The sequence below is a fragment of the Podarcis melisellensis genome (assembly GCF_964234715.1).
Source record: "Podarcis melisellensis genome assembly, chromosome: 9".
NCBI classification, from domain to species: domain Eukaryota; kingdom Metazoa; phylum Chordata; class Lepidosauria; order Squamata; family Lacertidae; genus Podarcis; species Podarcis melisellensis.
In genome coordinates, this window is record NC_138541.1 from 15,815,800 (window position 1) to 15,833,240 (window position 17,441).

The following is a 17,441-nucleotide window of genomic DNA, read 5'->3' on the forward strand; positions in this document are numbered from 1 at the left end:
CTGCATGGGCATTTCATTTAGTAAATAAAAAAGCCCTAAATGGCCTCGGTCCTGTATACCTGAAGGAGCATCTTCACCCCCATTGTTCAGCCCGGACAGTGAGATTCAGTGCCAAGGGCCTTCTGGTGGTTCCCTCACTGCGAGAAGTGAGGTTACAGGGAACCAGACAGAGGGCCTTCTCGGTAGTGGCGCCCACCCTGTGGAACACCCTCCCTTCAGATGTGAAGGAAATAAGCAGCTATCCTATCTTTAAAAGACATCTGAAGGCAGTCCTCTTCAGGGATGTTTTTAATATTTAACACTGTACTGTTTTTAACACTTGATTGGGAGCAGCCCAGAGTGGCTGGGGAAACTCAGCCAGATGGGTGGGGTATAAATAATAAATTATTATTATTATTATTATTAGTAGTAGTAGTAGTAAAAATTGTTAGCTGCTTTTCAAAATAACTGTGTTTTCCCAGGCGGCTTGCACTCAGTGGCATAGCATGGGAAGGGCTATAGGGGCAGTTGCCCCATGCACAAAATTGTTAAGGGTGTGAAATTTCAGTACCCGGCGCTGCCTTAATATAGCTGCACACTTCCATCACTAGGCTTCGTTGAAACGGATTCCCCATGTGAACCAGGAAGTGACCTCGCCAGGCAATGGATGATGCGGACACCGTTAGGCAGTTGAATGCGCATGCGTACTCCAGTTATTTAACCCCTCCTTCACACAGCCCAGGGCTCTGGCAACCCATGCTCTACCACTGCTTGTGATGTCTGATAAAGCCAGAAAAAATGTAGTCAATGTCACAATAACACAACACACAAGAATAATAAGCAGAAAACAGGACAGTCACAAAATTCTTCCAGCAAGTCACCATAGAACAGAAACTAAATCAGTCAGGCATGCCTTGGGCAGGGGGGTGGGCTAGATGAATCAGAGGATCCCTTCCAACTCCACGACTCAGTTTTTATGAATTGTTATGTTCTTACAAGGAACTGAAATGTACCATTCTGAAGGTGCCACAATAGCTTAAAAATACCTAATTGGGAATATATAGAGTAGACATAGCCTGCTCATGCGTTTAATAGGCTGCCTAACAAAAAGCTCAACAGGAGCAGTGTCTGTCACAGCAGCAGAAACAGCTGGATCTGTTTGAATTTGTTCCTGCAACACAGTCGTTAAAAATACAGTATTATTCTGTGGGGTCTCTCTTTCTCTGACTTCATGGATAGGAAAAGGTTTTCACAGAGAAGCTGTCATATGCCAGGTGAGAAGATTCATCCCCATCTAGCCCAATGCTGTCTACCCTGATTGGCAGTGGCTCTCCAGGGAGTCAGGCAGTTAGCCTTACCCATCACCTGCCACCGTAGCCTTTTTAATTGCAGATGCCAGGGATTGAACCCAAGTCCATCTGCACATGGAGCTCTGGTCTCCCGCTCAGCAGGCAACAGTGGAGAGAAGCAGAGGAGGACTCCATCCCAGCTTTCTATGGAAGCACTGGGTTCTTCTTCACAAAATACCTATAATACCCTGGCTCTTAGATGTGCCACACTTAAGGCTAGCTCACACATGTACACGCATCCCTTGGTTTTTGGCAGCTGGTTGCACAAACCAACTGCACAAAAAATAAAATAAAATCACTGTGTTTAAAATGCTATGAGAGTCCTCCATGGAAGAGAATTATCTCATTGACAGCCCATTCATGTTTGGAGATCATTAAAGTTACAGTCATTGAATGATAAACCTGCACACAATCCTATGCGTGCCTAGTAAGAAAAGAGAAATGTCTGCATTTTTTCAGAGAACAGACCTTATTTGCATGTTCTGGATCAATAAGCACTTATCTTTCAGAGTTCACGCTTCTCCACACATTGCAATGCAGTTTGTGGCTCAACCAAAAATGCATATTGAAACGCACTGTTTTAGGGCAAAAGGCATGCAAAAATGTGGTTTGTGCGCACGCATGCATTTAGACAAGATTGCAGATTGATGCAGTAAGGAGTGATTGAATGAGCACAACCAAAACAGACTTGGGTCACCCATTGTAACTCAAAAGCATGTCCTGTTGAGTTCAGTGGAGCTTACTCTCCTGTAAGTACACATAGGATGAGTGGTGCCATGTGTTTGTGGGAGATTTATTGCATATATTTTTGAGAGAGACCAACTGGCTTGTTGGGACATCCATTGTGAAGAAGAAAAGGGAAAGGTCCCGTCCTTTGCTTTGCCCTTCGTCTTGGGGACAGAACTTCCAAAATGACAACCGGTGGGGTGGGGAGCAATCATAATTAAAGCATGTCCCCAGATTTCCCACTGGCTGCCTCCTTGATGGATTCAAATAGAAGGTTCAGAACCAGAAGCAATTTAATCATGGTCTTATAAGTACGTGCGCAGGGAGAAAATGCCCTATAGGAGAGGCCTGTTCCTATCTAGCAGACAAAGGCATAACAAGATCAAATAGGAGGAAATTGCAGCAGCGATGTTCCAAGTGGGTATATTTTTAAACAGGGCTAATTAGACAACGGTTCAAAAATGTAGGGGAATGGGGTAGTGCCTCCCTTTGCTAGGAATCTTTTAAAACTCAGGAGCTGCAGACCTATGGCAGCTCAACCTCGTTACTACCTTACGTGTTCTTGTGCTTTTGTATTGTAAACTGCCCTGTGACCCTTGGATGAAGGCTGGTTTAGAAATTTAATAACGGTAATGATAACAACATCACCTCTGCAGGTTAGGAGGTCTCTTGCCAGCTCAGTGTTTCTAAAAAAATCAAGGGACACTGCAGAGAAAACACAAACTGTTCCAGGAAGCTGCAGTGTTCCAAAATGTGTTGACGTTTGGCTGTTATTGAGAAAGCAGAGAGGAAAATAATAATAATAAAGAAACAATCTTAAAATGAAACTATTCAGATTCTTCTGGGGGAAGACAGATCTGTGTTTGTTTCATTAGTACTGTACTCCAAATATGTAAGAGTACGCCTGAAACATCTACTGTCTCAACTGGCCTTCAAGTCAAAGCTGGACATCTGCCTAGGAAGCTCATGATTTGTCCAAGTTCTAGTTGCCAATTAATTACAATTACTATGCTATTATTATAATTTCTAGAGTATAATCGACAGGCACGATGCTTTACAAAGTACAAGAGGACAGGTCCCTGCCTCAAGGAACTTACAATCTATATAATTCACTGCATGGGGGTGGGGAAGAAGAGGAGGGAGGTGAATTCAGCGGTAAACAGGGAAAGAATCTGCATTATTTCAGGCACACATGCTTAGGGTTAGACTGCAATCAGATACCCACTTCTCTATGAGTAAAACCCATTGACCTCAATGGGACTTTATTTCTGAGTAAACAACCCCTGGATGGTTAAGTCCAGTCAAAGGCAACTATGGGGTTGCGATGCTCATCTCACTTTCAGGCCAAGGGAACTGGTGTTTGTCCACAGACAGCTTTTTGGGTCATATGGCCAGCAAGACTAAACCGTTTCTGATGCAATGGGACACCGTGACAGAAACCAGAGTGCACGGAAATGCCGTTTAGCTTCCCGCCGCAGTGGTACCTATTTATCTACTTGTACTGGTGTGCTTTTGAACTGCTAGGTTGGCAGGAGCTGGGTCAGAGCAATGGGAGCTCACTCTGTCATGGGGATTCAAACTGTCGACTTTCTGATCCGCAAGCCCAAGAGGCTCAGTGGTTTAGACCACAGCGCCACCCGTGTCCCCTAAAAAAAACAACCAAATACTGCAGCCGCTATACCATCAAACACAATGGCACATAAATAAAGCAAATGGCAACAAATTCATCAAAACGATTCATGCAATTCAATAAAATCATAGTAATTCAAAAGATCAGAAAATACCACAAATCATTCATCAAAATGATTAATACAATGCAAGAGTGTCGTGGCAACTTCCCCTTTCATCTCTCTTGTGTTACTATTGATACTTGTCTACATTTCTGTCCAAACACAGCTAAGGCTCACCATGTCTTTCCCAATCCTCTTGTGCTTATTTGCTCTTTAGCCATCAGCCACCAGTCACTGCTCTGGTAGCAGATTCCCACCCGGTTTCAAGCCAACTAATTCAACCACAATACCAGCCTTCCTTCACAACGTAGACTCAGCAAATCTGGGCAAGACTCAGCACCCAGTAAAGTGGCTGCACTTCCTCTGGGCAGCCATCTGGCAATTCAGCCTCACTTAGAGAGAGCCGCTGAGAGCAAGTTGCATTGCAAGCAGGCGAAGCGCGTGGCCAGGGGCTCCAGATGGACCCACTGCATGCCAAAATCTGCAAGGATCTGCTCAGCTCAGGTGCCAATTCAGTCCTGGAGAATTCGTCCTTGTCAGAGGACCTTCGGGGGCAGAATGTCTCATCCCAACATGCAACAATGTTCCAGGACAGCACTGGGGAATCTGTGGCCTTCCAAATGTTGTTGGGTGACAACTCCCATCTTCCCTGTTCCTATTCTAGAACAATAGGAACGTGTCTGTAGAAGAGGAGTTCGGATTTGATATCCCGATTTATCACTACCTGAAGGAGTCTCAAAGCAGCTAACATTCTCCTTGTCCTTCCTCCCCCACAACAAACACTCTGTGAGGTGAGTGGGGCTGAGAGACTTCAGAGAAGTGTGACTAGCTCAAGGTCACCCAGCAGCTGCATGTAGAGGAGCGGGGAAGCGAACCCAGTTCACCAGATCTACTGCTCTTAACCACTACACCACACTGGCTCCCTGCACCCTGCACAACCCCCTCAATTTGGCATGGACCTATCATCACCATATGGGACAATTGAGAACATCTGTATAAATCATTAACAATCCATCTCTGAACCAGGGTTTCCCAAACTTGGGTCTCTGGCTGTTTTTTGACTACAACTCCCACAATCCCTGACCACTGCTAGCTAGGGATGATGGGAGTTGTATTCTAATAACAGCTGGAGGTCCACATTTGGGAAAGCCTATGCAAACTGGATTGTATCAGTTCAGGTCTGTTGCGTTTATGTAAGGATGGGGAGGGAAATTGTTTCAGTTCAAATTTAAAGGCAAACATACCAAGTTTGCACATTCTGAAACATCATACCAACTGAAACACAGCCATGTGTCAATAATCTCACTTCCTGGAATGTTGCAGTCCGGTTCTCCAGCCAAGCAATGTGTATAGAAATGCACATACTAGGGGGAAATGTGCATTAGAATCCACAGATTTGAGAAAATTACGTGCAAAAAACACATTGCATGAGGGGAAACGTGTTTGGAGACATTTGCTAGTGAATTTTCATGCGTCCTTTAATGTGCAAATTGATTGGAAATGTGGGGAATGACCTAGGATTGGGGAAAAAATGCAAAACACAGAGCGAAACCAAAACTTCCAAATCCACCCATCCCTGGTATTATTTCACATGCGCAAATGCTCCCTGAAATGGATGAAGAAGGATCTGTACACATGCAAAAGGAGAGATCAAAAGAAAGGCTGGGTCTTTCATTGAACGCAAATCACTTTGTTGTAATTGGAGAAGTGACTCAAATTCCATTGACCAGAACCCTTCTCCTTAATACCCAGTTTCCCTGTCAAATTGAGGGTTAAGGTGAGACTGAGTTACCGGTCCGAAGTCATCTAGCGGGTTTTAGGCCCAGTAGGGGTTTGAACCCTGCTCTCTCCTCCCAACACCGTTCAGCCTTCTTACAGAATTAGGTGACTACCAGGCCATTTCCTTTGCCTTCTACAAAATATGGAAAAGTGAAGGGGACACGGGAAGGAGGGAGTTTTCTCTTTTCTTTCTAATTCTAGTTATTTTGCTTCTCTGCGGAGAGAGGGCCCGAGATAGTCTTGCCTGCCTTGTTTTCCTACATCGCGAGTATTGCTGCAATTTCAGGCTGCCTAAAGCTATAAAAGTAGGTTAAGGGGAAAGGGCCGCCATCTTCCCTTCAACTTTCCCAGACCCACCAGCTTCTTTCTGGGACATACCTGGAAGGACATGCATTACAGCTTATAGTTTGCCGTCTGGGGATAGGTACTGCCTGTCCAATTGTGAACAACCCTAAGATCAATGGGTATAGGGTGGTATACAAATTTAATAAATAATAATAATGCCTGTCAAATGAATCACAGCTGAACAGCAAACTCAAAAATTACGAATTTTTTAATCTTTCAGAAGACTTGTTATCAGCCGGAAGAGAGAAGAAACCACAATATTATATGCTTGTCTAAGGAGTCCTGTTATGCATAAGGAACCAATGGGAACAGTTCTTTGGGGAAGGACCCGGACCAGCCCAAGACATTTTGCTGCCCAAGGCACAGGACAAGATGTCACCTTTACGTACTCCATTGACAGAAGCAAACCAGACTGGCAGCTGATGTTTGGTTCAAAGCTGGAGATGCAATTGTGTTCTCTATAGCACCCAAGGTCAGTGGGATAGTTCTGGGGAGCACAGAGCACATACAGCTGCGTCCTTTACCTGCCCCTCTGCATCTGCCACCTGAGACAGCTGCCTCACTCTGTCTAATAGCAGGGCTTCCTTGGGACAGAAAAATCGCTCAATGGCAGAGCACCTGCTTCGCATAAAGAAGACCCCGGCAGGGGCAGACCTTGGTAATATGGTGCCGGGCTTTGGGAAGAAGTCACGATGCTCTGGCAGGGTTCTGGAGCCCTCCCATCTCCTTCCCAAAGCTGGGCAAGAGCAAACTAGGCTTTGGGAAGGACCCTGTCAGAGCCCTCATGCCTCCTTCCTGAAGCAAGCACTTACTAAGCTTTCGGAAGGTGGCGGGAAGGCACCCTCTCAGCTTGGCAGCCTGTAAAAGGGTCCCAGACTGTAGGAGAACCATTGCTTCCGAGAACTGACAACACTGAGCAAGGTAGACAATGTGGCCTATACAGTAGTACCTCGGTTTACAAACAGTCCTGTTTATGAACTATTCAGTTTACGAACTCTGCAAAACTGGTAGTGTCCCGGTTTGTGAACTTTACCTTGCTCTACGAACGGAAGCCGAATGGTGGAAGGGCACCGGCAGTGGGAGGCCTCATTATGGAAAGCGCGCCTCGGTTTAAGAACGGATTTGGTTTAAGAATGGACGGCGGGAATGGATTAAGTTCGTAAACAGAGGTACCACTGTACAGTGGTACCTCTGGTTGCAAACGGGATCCATTCCAGAGGCCCATTTGCAACATAAAAAGAGTGCAACCCGCAGCAGCACATCAGTGAATGCGCGGGTTGCGATTCGCTGCTTCTGCACATGCGTGTGACATCATTTGCGCTTCTGCGCATGCGCGAGTGGCGAAACCCGGAAATAACCGTTTCTGGTACTTCCGGGTTGACGCGGGACGTAACCTGAAAGAACGTAACATGAAGCGGACATAACATGATGTATGAATGTATTGTATATCTTCCTGTGCTCCCCTTTCTTTCAGCAAAAGCACCAAAAGAATATCTCTCTGTTCTCCTGGCAACCCTGTTGGGACAGTGAACACGATAAGGCAGCCACCTCACACAGGCTAGTCATATACCTCTGCACCCTGCTTAGGCCTTCTTCCTATGACCCAGCCACATTCCTGTGGACTTTCAGGGGGAGTCAACATGGTGTCCATCCAGCTGTCTCTGGACTACAGTTCCCATCAGCCCCAGCCAGCCTGGCCAATGCTGAGGGGACTGACAGTCATGGCTAAGCATTGCAGAGTCATCTGAAAATCAATGAATGAAAAATGGAGGGGGCAGGGGAAGAGTACCAGAATACACGCAGGCTGGCAGGGGAAACAGAAAATGCGGGGGATGCAATTTTTTGACACAAATATAGATATCCCACTCTCCATCCCCCAGTAACAAAAAGTGGCAGCAGGAGCCACCCAAAACGTACGTGTGAATTAACGAAAGATGCCACAAGGCTTGTGTTCTGTTGTTGTCTTGTTTTCCCCATCACCTGTACTGAGGAAGTATTTTGGTGCTGTGACAGTGGTGTTGCTATGGCAATGACTCTTCTATCTACTGGATTGAGTCGGGAGGGGGCACCCTGCACAATCCGAACACACTGCAGCAGTGTGATAGAGGGCAGGATCCGGAGGGAAGTTCTGCTTCACACATTCCTCTGCAGCTCCCATTCATCTCAACAAACCGCATGCCAAAGAGAACCTTCTGGACTCTGTCCAGATATTTTTAACCATTTGTCGACAAAAAGCCTCTGAAGTGGGCATATTGTGAACCCATTTTTTTATTATAAAAAATTAATACATCTGACTTACATCTATCTGTTTGTTGGCAGTTCTCCTCCCTACCTTTTCTTTTAAAAGCCCTCTGAAGGCAGTATTGAAAAACACCTCCGTCAAATGAAATATAATTAAGTCAATAAACCAAGAGTTAAAATGCCTTCTTGAGACATGTGTCTATTACCTAGTCTGTTGTTCAGCTTTTGTTACAGACAACTCACCACTTGGAAACAGGACGAAGAAACTCAATGTGTTTGTTTGAAGGTAAAGAAGCAAAACTTTGCACCCTCCCTGAACCCTCTCCTCCATTCATTCTGAGCAACGACAAATGAGAGTGTCCCTTTTCGTCCGGTCTCCAAAATGGCTATGGTGGTGCAATTGCTAAGGTTTGCTCTAGAAAGTGGTGGTTTTTATTGCCAATTTTACGAAGGGTGTATATGGAAGATGATTGCTGTTCTTGAGACTAAATGTATTCTCAAGGTACACAAAGGAAGGCAAGGCTATCAGCTAGCCCTGTATGAGTTAGAATCTCTCCCCTGTTTTGTGCTTACAGACTCTCGCACTTGCACTTCAAAACAGGAAAAGCAGATCAGTGGTGTATGTGCTCTGGAGAACACCTGGGTTGGTGCAGGCCTCAATTTACCTTGACTTCCGGCAAGATCAGAATCGTAGTTAAAAGGATTGAGATCTTTCCGTCGCCTGGAAGGATCGTTTGTGCAAAAGTAGCCTAGGAAGCAGCTGGCCTCTTGAAAGCACCAGGGCCTCTCGCCCTGACCTTGCGTCTGGGAAAAGTTCCCCCAAGTGCTTTATTTTCATAATAAATTATCCAGCCATCAAAGCAGCTCGTAAACAGTTAGTACACATGTCACGCATCTGGGCTCCAATCCAGTCCCCTTCGTTTGTTCCCTCTTCCCCAAGGCAATTCTCATTGGATGTCTCTTCCAATTCCTTTCTAGGGGAGAATAGCAATCCTAAAGGCATCAAAGCTTTTATGGGATGTAACTAATAATATCATCATAATTTGAGTTGGCCATTGACCTGATTTAATTTTTGGTTCATGCAAACTGAAGATCACTTGAAGGAGAGGACTGACCCCCTTTTAAAATAAACATATTTGCCCATCACCCCCATACCAAAAACACGTGTGCAACTTTCTTTTTCTTGGTCTCTCCCTACAAGGGCCAATAAAACTACATATCTGCAAAGAAGCTATTAGGGTTGAATGTGCAACCACGGCCAGGGCAACTGAACTTATCTGCAAAGTTCACCTATTGTTAGTAAGTGGTTTCTTCCTATCAAAGCGGGACTTCTATAATAATACTATTTACGTATTTAGAAGGGGAGAGAAACGATGAAAACAAGACTGGCGAGGAAGGGGTTTGGATGCCATTTCTTCCATTAGACGCAGCGCGATCCTAAGCCGATGCCAATTCCGCCGTGCTTATGGCGGTGGCCATGCGCTTTTCGGCACGTTTCCTTGGAAGAATGAATTACTCCCCAGTTGCGCGCGCGCCTAGGAGTAATCCAGTCAACGTACATTTGAGACGCGGCAGGATTTTTATCAGGATCCTCACCGGCCGCCGCCTGCAACCTGCATTGCCCCAACGCTAGCGCAACTCCCCGAGCCTCCGCTTACCTTCCGCAGCCAGGGGGAAGCAGCAGCGGCGGCCGCCGCAGCACCGGCAGCCAGGAGAGATGACCTTGCAGAGAAATTCCTCATCGGAGCAGCAACCGAGCAGCTTTCCCCGCTCGCAGCCTGGCGCGTAAAAACGCAGACGGAAAGAACACTCCAGGTCGGGATCCAGGCGCCCAAGCTGCCAGGATGGACCTCAACGCGGGAGAAACCCGGAAAGCCTCGTCTACGAAGGCTCGGATTTTGAGGGAAAACCCACCGTGGGGAGAAGGAGCCACAAGTCGAAAGCGGAGGCGAAGCTGCTTGGGTGGCTCCGACTCCGGCTCCTCCCGGCGCGCATTTGGCGCTGTTGCAGAGGGCGGCGCAGGTGCCTCCTGGGGGGGCGTTTCTAGCCTTGGCCGGGCGGACGGGGAGGCGGCTTCTTCCGCTGCCGGCGGCTCCCGCAGCGGCTGTGCCCGCGATCGCCTTCGGAGCAGCCGCTCCTCCAAGGTGGCCCGCGAGGTGGGAAGGCGAGAGGGAGCCGCGCACCCGCGCGTCACAGGCGCGCCTTGCTGGCTGCGCCGGCAAGGAATCGGGGCATTCAGAGCAGCCCCGGGAGGCGGAGCAGGAAGGCCTCTCGCCCCGGTTGCCTCTCCGCCCGACGCATTTCTCAAAGAGCTTCCTGCTGCAGGAGAGAGGAAGACACAGCAGCTGAAGTTTCCGCCCGTCTGGGGCCAGGTTTTCGTTCCTCCCCGCCAAGTGCCATGCAGCATCGCCCTTCTCTTCGTTCCCATTTTGGGGACGCACCTCAGTTGTAAACTCTCTTGGATGCCAAAGATCGGCAGCGATGGAAACGTGGAGAGTGCTCCTGCCCATGTGCAGAGTGTTATCCACCCCAGCACACTCACACCTTGCTCCAGAACCAGCGCCCCCAGTTCAGAGTACAGTGGTACCTCGCTTAACACGAATTATATGACACTAGCAATATACATGGCACTTCATTTGCACAGATAAAGGTTTGTAATAACTCACTATTGATAATAATGAATAAGAAGCAAAGGGGTATGTGGAAGAAAGACCTAGAAACACTAGCAATGACCGTTTGGATTTGCTTGTGCAATTTCTGTTCCTGACCTTGGGCGAATATGTGAATTGTGGCAATTTCCACTTCTGTTTCCATTTCTGACAGAAATCTGCAACATCCCTACACCTCTTGCACCTCTGGTGTTGCGCCATTGCAAGAAGGTCGCCCTTCAGCCACCTGTGAGGTCAAGGGAATATTCCTCTCCGTAAAAACGACATAATGCCTCTTTGCAAGTACAGTGGTACCTCGGGTTAAAAACTTAATTCGTTCTGGAGGTCCGTTTTTAACCTGAAACTGATCTTAACCTGAGACACCACTTTAGCTAATGGGGCTTCCCGCTTCTGCTGCACCACTGTCGTGTGATTTCTGTTCTTATCCTGAAGCGTCTGTAACCTGAAGCATCTGTAGCCCGAGGTACCACTGTAGAGAACTGTCAGACCATGGGCCAAGTGCAGGGTACAGCCTTCTATGGCCTCCACCTGTTTGCTTCTGGAACTAAGCTTCATCTGTGGGAAAGCTTTTAAAAAGTGGTAGCCACCCTACAATCTCAAGTGGTACAGTCTGCTCTGCCACCTCATTCCATTGCATGTGCAGAACACGCCCAAGCACTGCATCTATTCACCAAGCTTGAGATTCCTATGGTGAGAGAACACTAAGCAAGGCCTTCCAAGAAGAAGGAGAAGGAGACATTCAGGAGGGCAGGGAACACATTTTAGCAGGCTTTCCCTTCAGCCTTCACCCGGATGTTACAGGGATCAAAAGGGCAACAGCAGAACTTTGAATTGAGCCCACAAAGTCACCAGTAACTTAGCGTAGCTCCTTCACAATTGGTCTCATTTTCTCAGCTGGTACCAGTCACCAAATTCTGAACCAGTGGCAATTTCTGAGCAGGCCTGCGTTTGTGGTGTCATTGGTGTGCGATGGCATCTTGCAGAGCGCAGGTCAACAAGACGGGTCTTTGCAATCTACAATTTGACACAGAGGAAACAGCAGAGGGAGGGGAGGGGAGGCAGGGATAAGCAGGGCAGGAATATGCAATTGCTCAGGATTAATTTAAGGGCATTAGGCTTAATTATAGGTTGAGTTGCAGGAGGGCGTGGGAAATCGAGGGTTGAGCCAAAGTCTTCATGGACGAGGTGGATTTTGAGGAGGTATTTGATGGAAGAATGAGAGGTGGCGTTACACAGGGGTTCTGGGAGGCAGTATGGAACAAAGGGAAAGTCGCTTGAGGGTGTGGGAGACCTTTGGCTGGTGGAGGCTGGTAGTGAACAGCAAAGGTCTCTTCAAAGGCAGCTTCCGTGCACTGCCACGCATCTAATCTAGAGGTTACCAAGGGGTGTGTTAGTTCACCTGCAGCTGGTGAGTTTATGTTCGCAATCTTAACAAATCACATCCAGTCTGAGTCGCTTCCCTAATTTGGTTCAGGGTGTGGTGAACTTGCAGGATTTATACTAAACTTTGGGTGGCTGGATAGAAAAATCTGCAGTGTGTGAAATACTTGTTGTATTTCAGCTTCTTGGACATGACCTTGAGTTGCATCTATGTATGCTTCAGAGTTTCTTCATCTCACCCCACCCCACTAACAAGCTCTTTGGCTGTCTCCAAATTATGAAAATGGAAAACCTATTACACAGCCTGCCATCAGAAGTCTATTTATATCTCAGCAGCATCTATAAACACCAGCTTCAGTTTATGTAGTAGAATCTATTCTAGGATTTGGCTAACAGAGATGAATTTGACAAAGAGATATCCAAGGCAATAATTACCCTAGGTTTATTCAGAAACTTGCTAACAACCAAAAATGGTTTTCTCTGCAAGGCCTTTCTGCGCACAAAAAAAGGAGTTTCTCTTATTCGTGCATACTTGCACTCTAAACCAAAACTCAAAAGTGCCACTAATGTGCAAACTAGATGAGATATGAGGGTCTGCTTAATCCTTTTCCCACTCACCATTTCCCCTCTCAAAATCACCCAGCAGCTGCCTCTATAGCAGAGATACAGACATGCATATGTTTCCTTCTGTAGGTGGAAAACCAACAAGGAGAGGCAATTTTGAGCAAAAGCAAGTCAACAACAATGGGTGGAGGGGAAAGGGTTAAGCCTTCCAGAGAGCCTTCTAGTTTTGTAAACAAATATGTTAGACGAAAGATGCAAATGACTTCATGCCACATCTAGTTTGGCCCTGGATTCAGCAGGGCTTAGGGTGTAGATATATATTCCATCTGTTAGCACGAGTTCCCAGCTACTGGGTTTGATAGAATCATAGAATCATAGAGTTGGAAGAGACCACAAGGGCCATCGAGTCCAACCCCCTGCCAGTGGCGTAGCGTGGGTTGTCAGTGTTGGAGATAAGCAGTGTCCAGTGCACAGCGGAATGATGAGAAGTATGAGCCAACATGCTCTATACTACTTTATTTACAGTTCAAAGCTGGTAAGTTACAGAAAAACATCTTCCCTCTGCCAGAGCAGAGAAAGCGTCATCTCTCCTCTAAAGCACGGAGAGAATCACCAAACTGAAACTGCAAAGAGCAGGGAAAAAACAGGAAACCAGTATACGTCACATCCAGTCTCCCGTTCCCGTGGGAAAACCTCCAACAGTACAGACTGTGTGGAATGTAAACACCTGTCTTGTGACAAGCACTTCTGCTGCTCAGTGAGGGAAGCAGAAACCAACATCCTCCCCCTTTCTGTGAACATCACTGGGCAGCGTGTTCGTACAATATCAGTACAAACCCAACTTCTGCACATAGGTACAGTGTTGATCCTTTGATACAATCTTGGACAATACATCAGCAGGAATTTCATTACCTGGCATATAGGACACCGTTACGAGTCCCTTCTGAATACGTTCCCTAGCATGTTGCACCTTCAATTGCAAGTGCTTCGTGCTTTGCTTACAACCTTCAGAATTCAGCAAAGCCAAACATGCTTTGTTGTCCTGGTAAACCTGGATTGGACATTTGACAGGAATTTTCATGTCTTTGCACAATTGTAACAACCATTCACAATCTTTAAGTGAATAAGACAGTGCATTCAGTTCAGCTTCACAAGTACTTAAGCTAACTGTTGTTTGCTTCTTGCATGACCAATCAAATAGACCCTGATTGTACTTATAGCAAACTCCAGACGTACTTTTCCTGTCTGTAGTGTCACTTCCAAAACTTGCATCTGCAAATATCTCAAGACCACCAGACTTCTGATTGTTAAATCTCAGTCTGTAATGCATAGTGCCTTTCAAATATGCGTTTCAGAGCTTTCCAATCCTTAACAGTAGGATTGTTGACTTGTCTGCTTAGCAAATTACAGCTTACAGCAATGTCTGGTCTTGAACATCTGGCAATGAAGTTTAGCTTGCCTAGCACACTTCTGTACAGTGTAGTGTCAGAAAATGCTTCTTCAGTGTCATCTACCTGATAACCTGTTATCATCGGTGTGTCCACAGGGTTAGCGTCCATCAGGTTTAGTTTGCTTAACACATCAGCAATTTTCCGTGACTGGTGTACTAGAATGTTACCATCTTGATCTCTCTCTATTTCCAGAGATAGGTAGTTGTTTACCTCACCAAGATCTTTCATGTCAAAGTGCTCTTTCAGTTGAGCTAGGGCGTTATTGTACATTGTGACATCTTTCCAAAAGAATAAAAGATCATCAACATAAAACAAACAATACAGTTTCTCTTGCCCCTCCTCTTTGACAAATACACATGGATCAGCTTTCCCTTGCTTAAAACCTAGAGAAAACAATACTTCAGTGAGTTTTGTGTGCCAACACCGTGCACTTTGTTTGAGACCATAAATTGACTTTTTCAGAGCACAAACAAATCCCTGTTTTACCTGTACGCCATCAGGTGGAAGCATATAAAGTGATTCATTTAGAGATCCGTACAGAAAAGCTGTATTCACATCATGGTGACTAATGTGTAGATTTTCCTCTGCAGCTAGCTTGAGCATAAGCCTAATGCTCTCATACCTCACTGTGGGTGAGTAGGTCTCGTGATAGTCTTCACCTGGTACCTGAGCAAATCCTCTGGCTACCAATCTGGCTTTGTGTCTGACTATCTTGCCATTTTGATCAGTCTTCGCTTTGAAGACCCATTTGCTTCCAAGCAATTTCATTCCTGGAACTACTGGAACAAGGTCCCATGTTTTGTTCCTTTCCAAGGAATCAAGCTCAGCCTTCATGGCATTTAACCATGGCTCAGCTTCCTTTGAATCCAAATCCTGGATTTCTTGGAAACTTGAAGGTTCAAAAACCTTCTTGGAGCTTTTAACAGCTGTCACTGCTATGTTAGCAAACTCATCAGCAAATCTCTTTGGAGGTCTGCCTTTTGTGGCTCTCTGTGACCTACGAATTAGCCTTAAGTCTTCAACACTTTCCTCTTCCTTCTTAGGAGAAAAGTGACCTATTGTGAACAATGGTTCCTCCAATTCCTGATCAGAGCTTTCAGAGGGTCGCATAGAGGCTTTCGCACTCTTGAAATCCTCTGAATCATCTGATTCAGTTTCAGACTCAGAATCAGAACCTTCATCAGTGGGTGTGGGTTGTTGTGGTTGCTTTTGCTGTTGACTATCCTCAGTCTCATCACTGTCATCAGGATAACATTGGAAAATTCCCACATTCTCCCCCCACTTGGCATTGTACTCAACACTTCTTGTGAGCTTAATCTCCTTAGAGTCAGTCATCATTATTCTGTAAGACCCTTTCTGATAACCTAGAAAGATACCATGCAATCCACGCTTGTCTAACTTGGAGTTTTGTGGTGAGTGAACCCACATGTCCGAACCAAAAATTTTCATGTGTTTGATGTATGGCTTCTTGCCAAACATCTTCTCATAGGGGGTACAACCAATCGCTGAAGATAACCTGCGATTATAACTGTAAGTGAAACATGAGAGAGCTTCGGCCCAATAACTCTCTGGAAGATTTGCATCATGCAGCAAGGTTTTTAACCCTTGAAGCAATGTCTGATTTGCTCGTTCCGCAAGCCCATTCTGCCATGGCGAGCGAGGACTAGACAAATCGTGTTGAATTCCTTTCTCAGCCAGAAAAGCTTTAAACTGCTGAGAAGTGAACTCTCCCCCCCGGTCGGTGAAAAGAATCTTAATCTTCTTACCATGCACATTTCCCAACCAAGCACAGAATTCCTTGAACCTAGGAAAAGCCTCTGATTTCTGCTTGAGATTGTACACATAAATATACCTGGAAAATGCATCAATGAGAACCATGAAGTACCTATTTCCACCCAAAGAGGGCACTAGTGGTCCAACCAAATCAGCATGAACAATTTGGTATGGTTCTGTAGCTTGCCTACTAGACACCTTACCTTTCGCAGCCATTTTCACCTTGTTTGCTGCGCATGCCTTGCACTTCATGTGGTACCTGCAGGGTTTAATAGTCATACCTTCAACCAAGGCAGGCATTTTAGATACTGCCTCAAAATGCAAATGAGCAAATTTCCTGTGAAAATCGTGAATACATTCTGCATGCAAACTTTTGTTAGAACCTGCAATGCAACAAGTGTCATCCTGCACAACATCATCATAATACAAAACAAACAAACGATCAACAAATTCAGCATACAATTGATAATCATTTTTCTTGGTGATGATGCATCTATTGTTCTTAAAGGAAACGTCAATTTTCTTCTCAATCAGCTGTCCAACGCTGAGCAGATTATGTTTCGCATCTGGCACATAAAGCACATCCTGTATCGATAAGTCCAAACTGTGAAGAACAACAGTTCCGTAGCCTTTACTGGGGATTGTGTGGTCATCCGCCTGGTGAATCGCACCTTCCTGCGGTGTAAAAGACACGAACAGTCGCTTATCGTTGCACATGTGATGCGTTGCAGCCGAATCAACAACGAAGAAAGATCTAGACGTCTTCTGGACCTCTGCAACCTCTGCAACCTTTGGAGCGTAGCGTGAGACCATTGCCTTGTGCTGCGTTGTCCTGGACACCGGACCTTTGCCTTTGCTCTGGCCTTTTCCACGCGATGAGCTTCCGCTGCGCTGCTCTGTCTTGGCCCTGGGATATTTGCATTCCCTCTTCATATGGCCTAGACGTCCACACGAGTAGCATTTCACTGCCTTCAAAGCTTTGGCGCCATCTGGTGGTTCCACTGCACTATGGGATGACGTCTGTGAAGTCTCCCCATTTCCCATGCAGCCAGCACCCCGCCGATATGCTTCACTCTGAACCATGGCAGTATCACAAGCTACTGTGAGTTGAGCATTTGGCTGATCAGTGGTATCAAATTCCCCACTTGCCTCATCCAGCCTTCTGCAGCTAGCCATCATGACTGCTTTGGCATTTGCCTCTTGCGTCATCTATGCTGCTTTTGTGTACAGCTGCTTCAATCCAAAGGCAAAATCAAAACAGCCTCTGCATGTGAGCCTGTGCCGCTCTTCTGTTTATATGCTTTGTTTATCTGCAGCTGCTTCAAACTGCATTCCAAAAGCAAGTTCAAAAGTGAAAGTCCCCAAGTGCCTTTCCCTATGCTGTGCTAAATTCTTGCTGCGTCATAGAGCTGCAGTTGCACTTTACTTTCGTTTTCCCCCAGCATAGCGTCCCTT

At 46.1% G+C, this 17,441-nt stretch overlaps 1 protein-coding gene across 1 annotated transcript in view; it reads right to left on the reverse strand.

The window, feature by feature from the left end:
• GPRIN3 (GPRIN family member 3) overlaps positions 1-10,098 on the reverse strand; it is a 43,889-nt gene extending 33,791 nt beyond the window's left edge. The window contains exon 1 of the mRNA XM_081924950.1: positions 9,808-10,098. The gene's annotated coding sequence lies outside the window, so the exon portion shown is untranslated. The remainder of the gene's footprint in view (positions 1-9,807) is intronic.
• Positions 10,099-17,441: the final 7,343 nt, after the last annotated feature.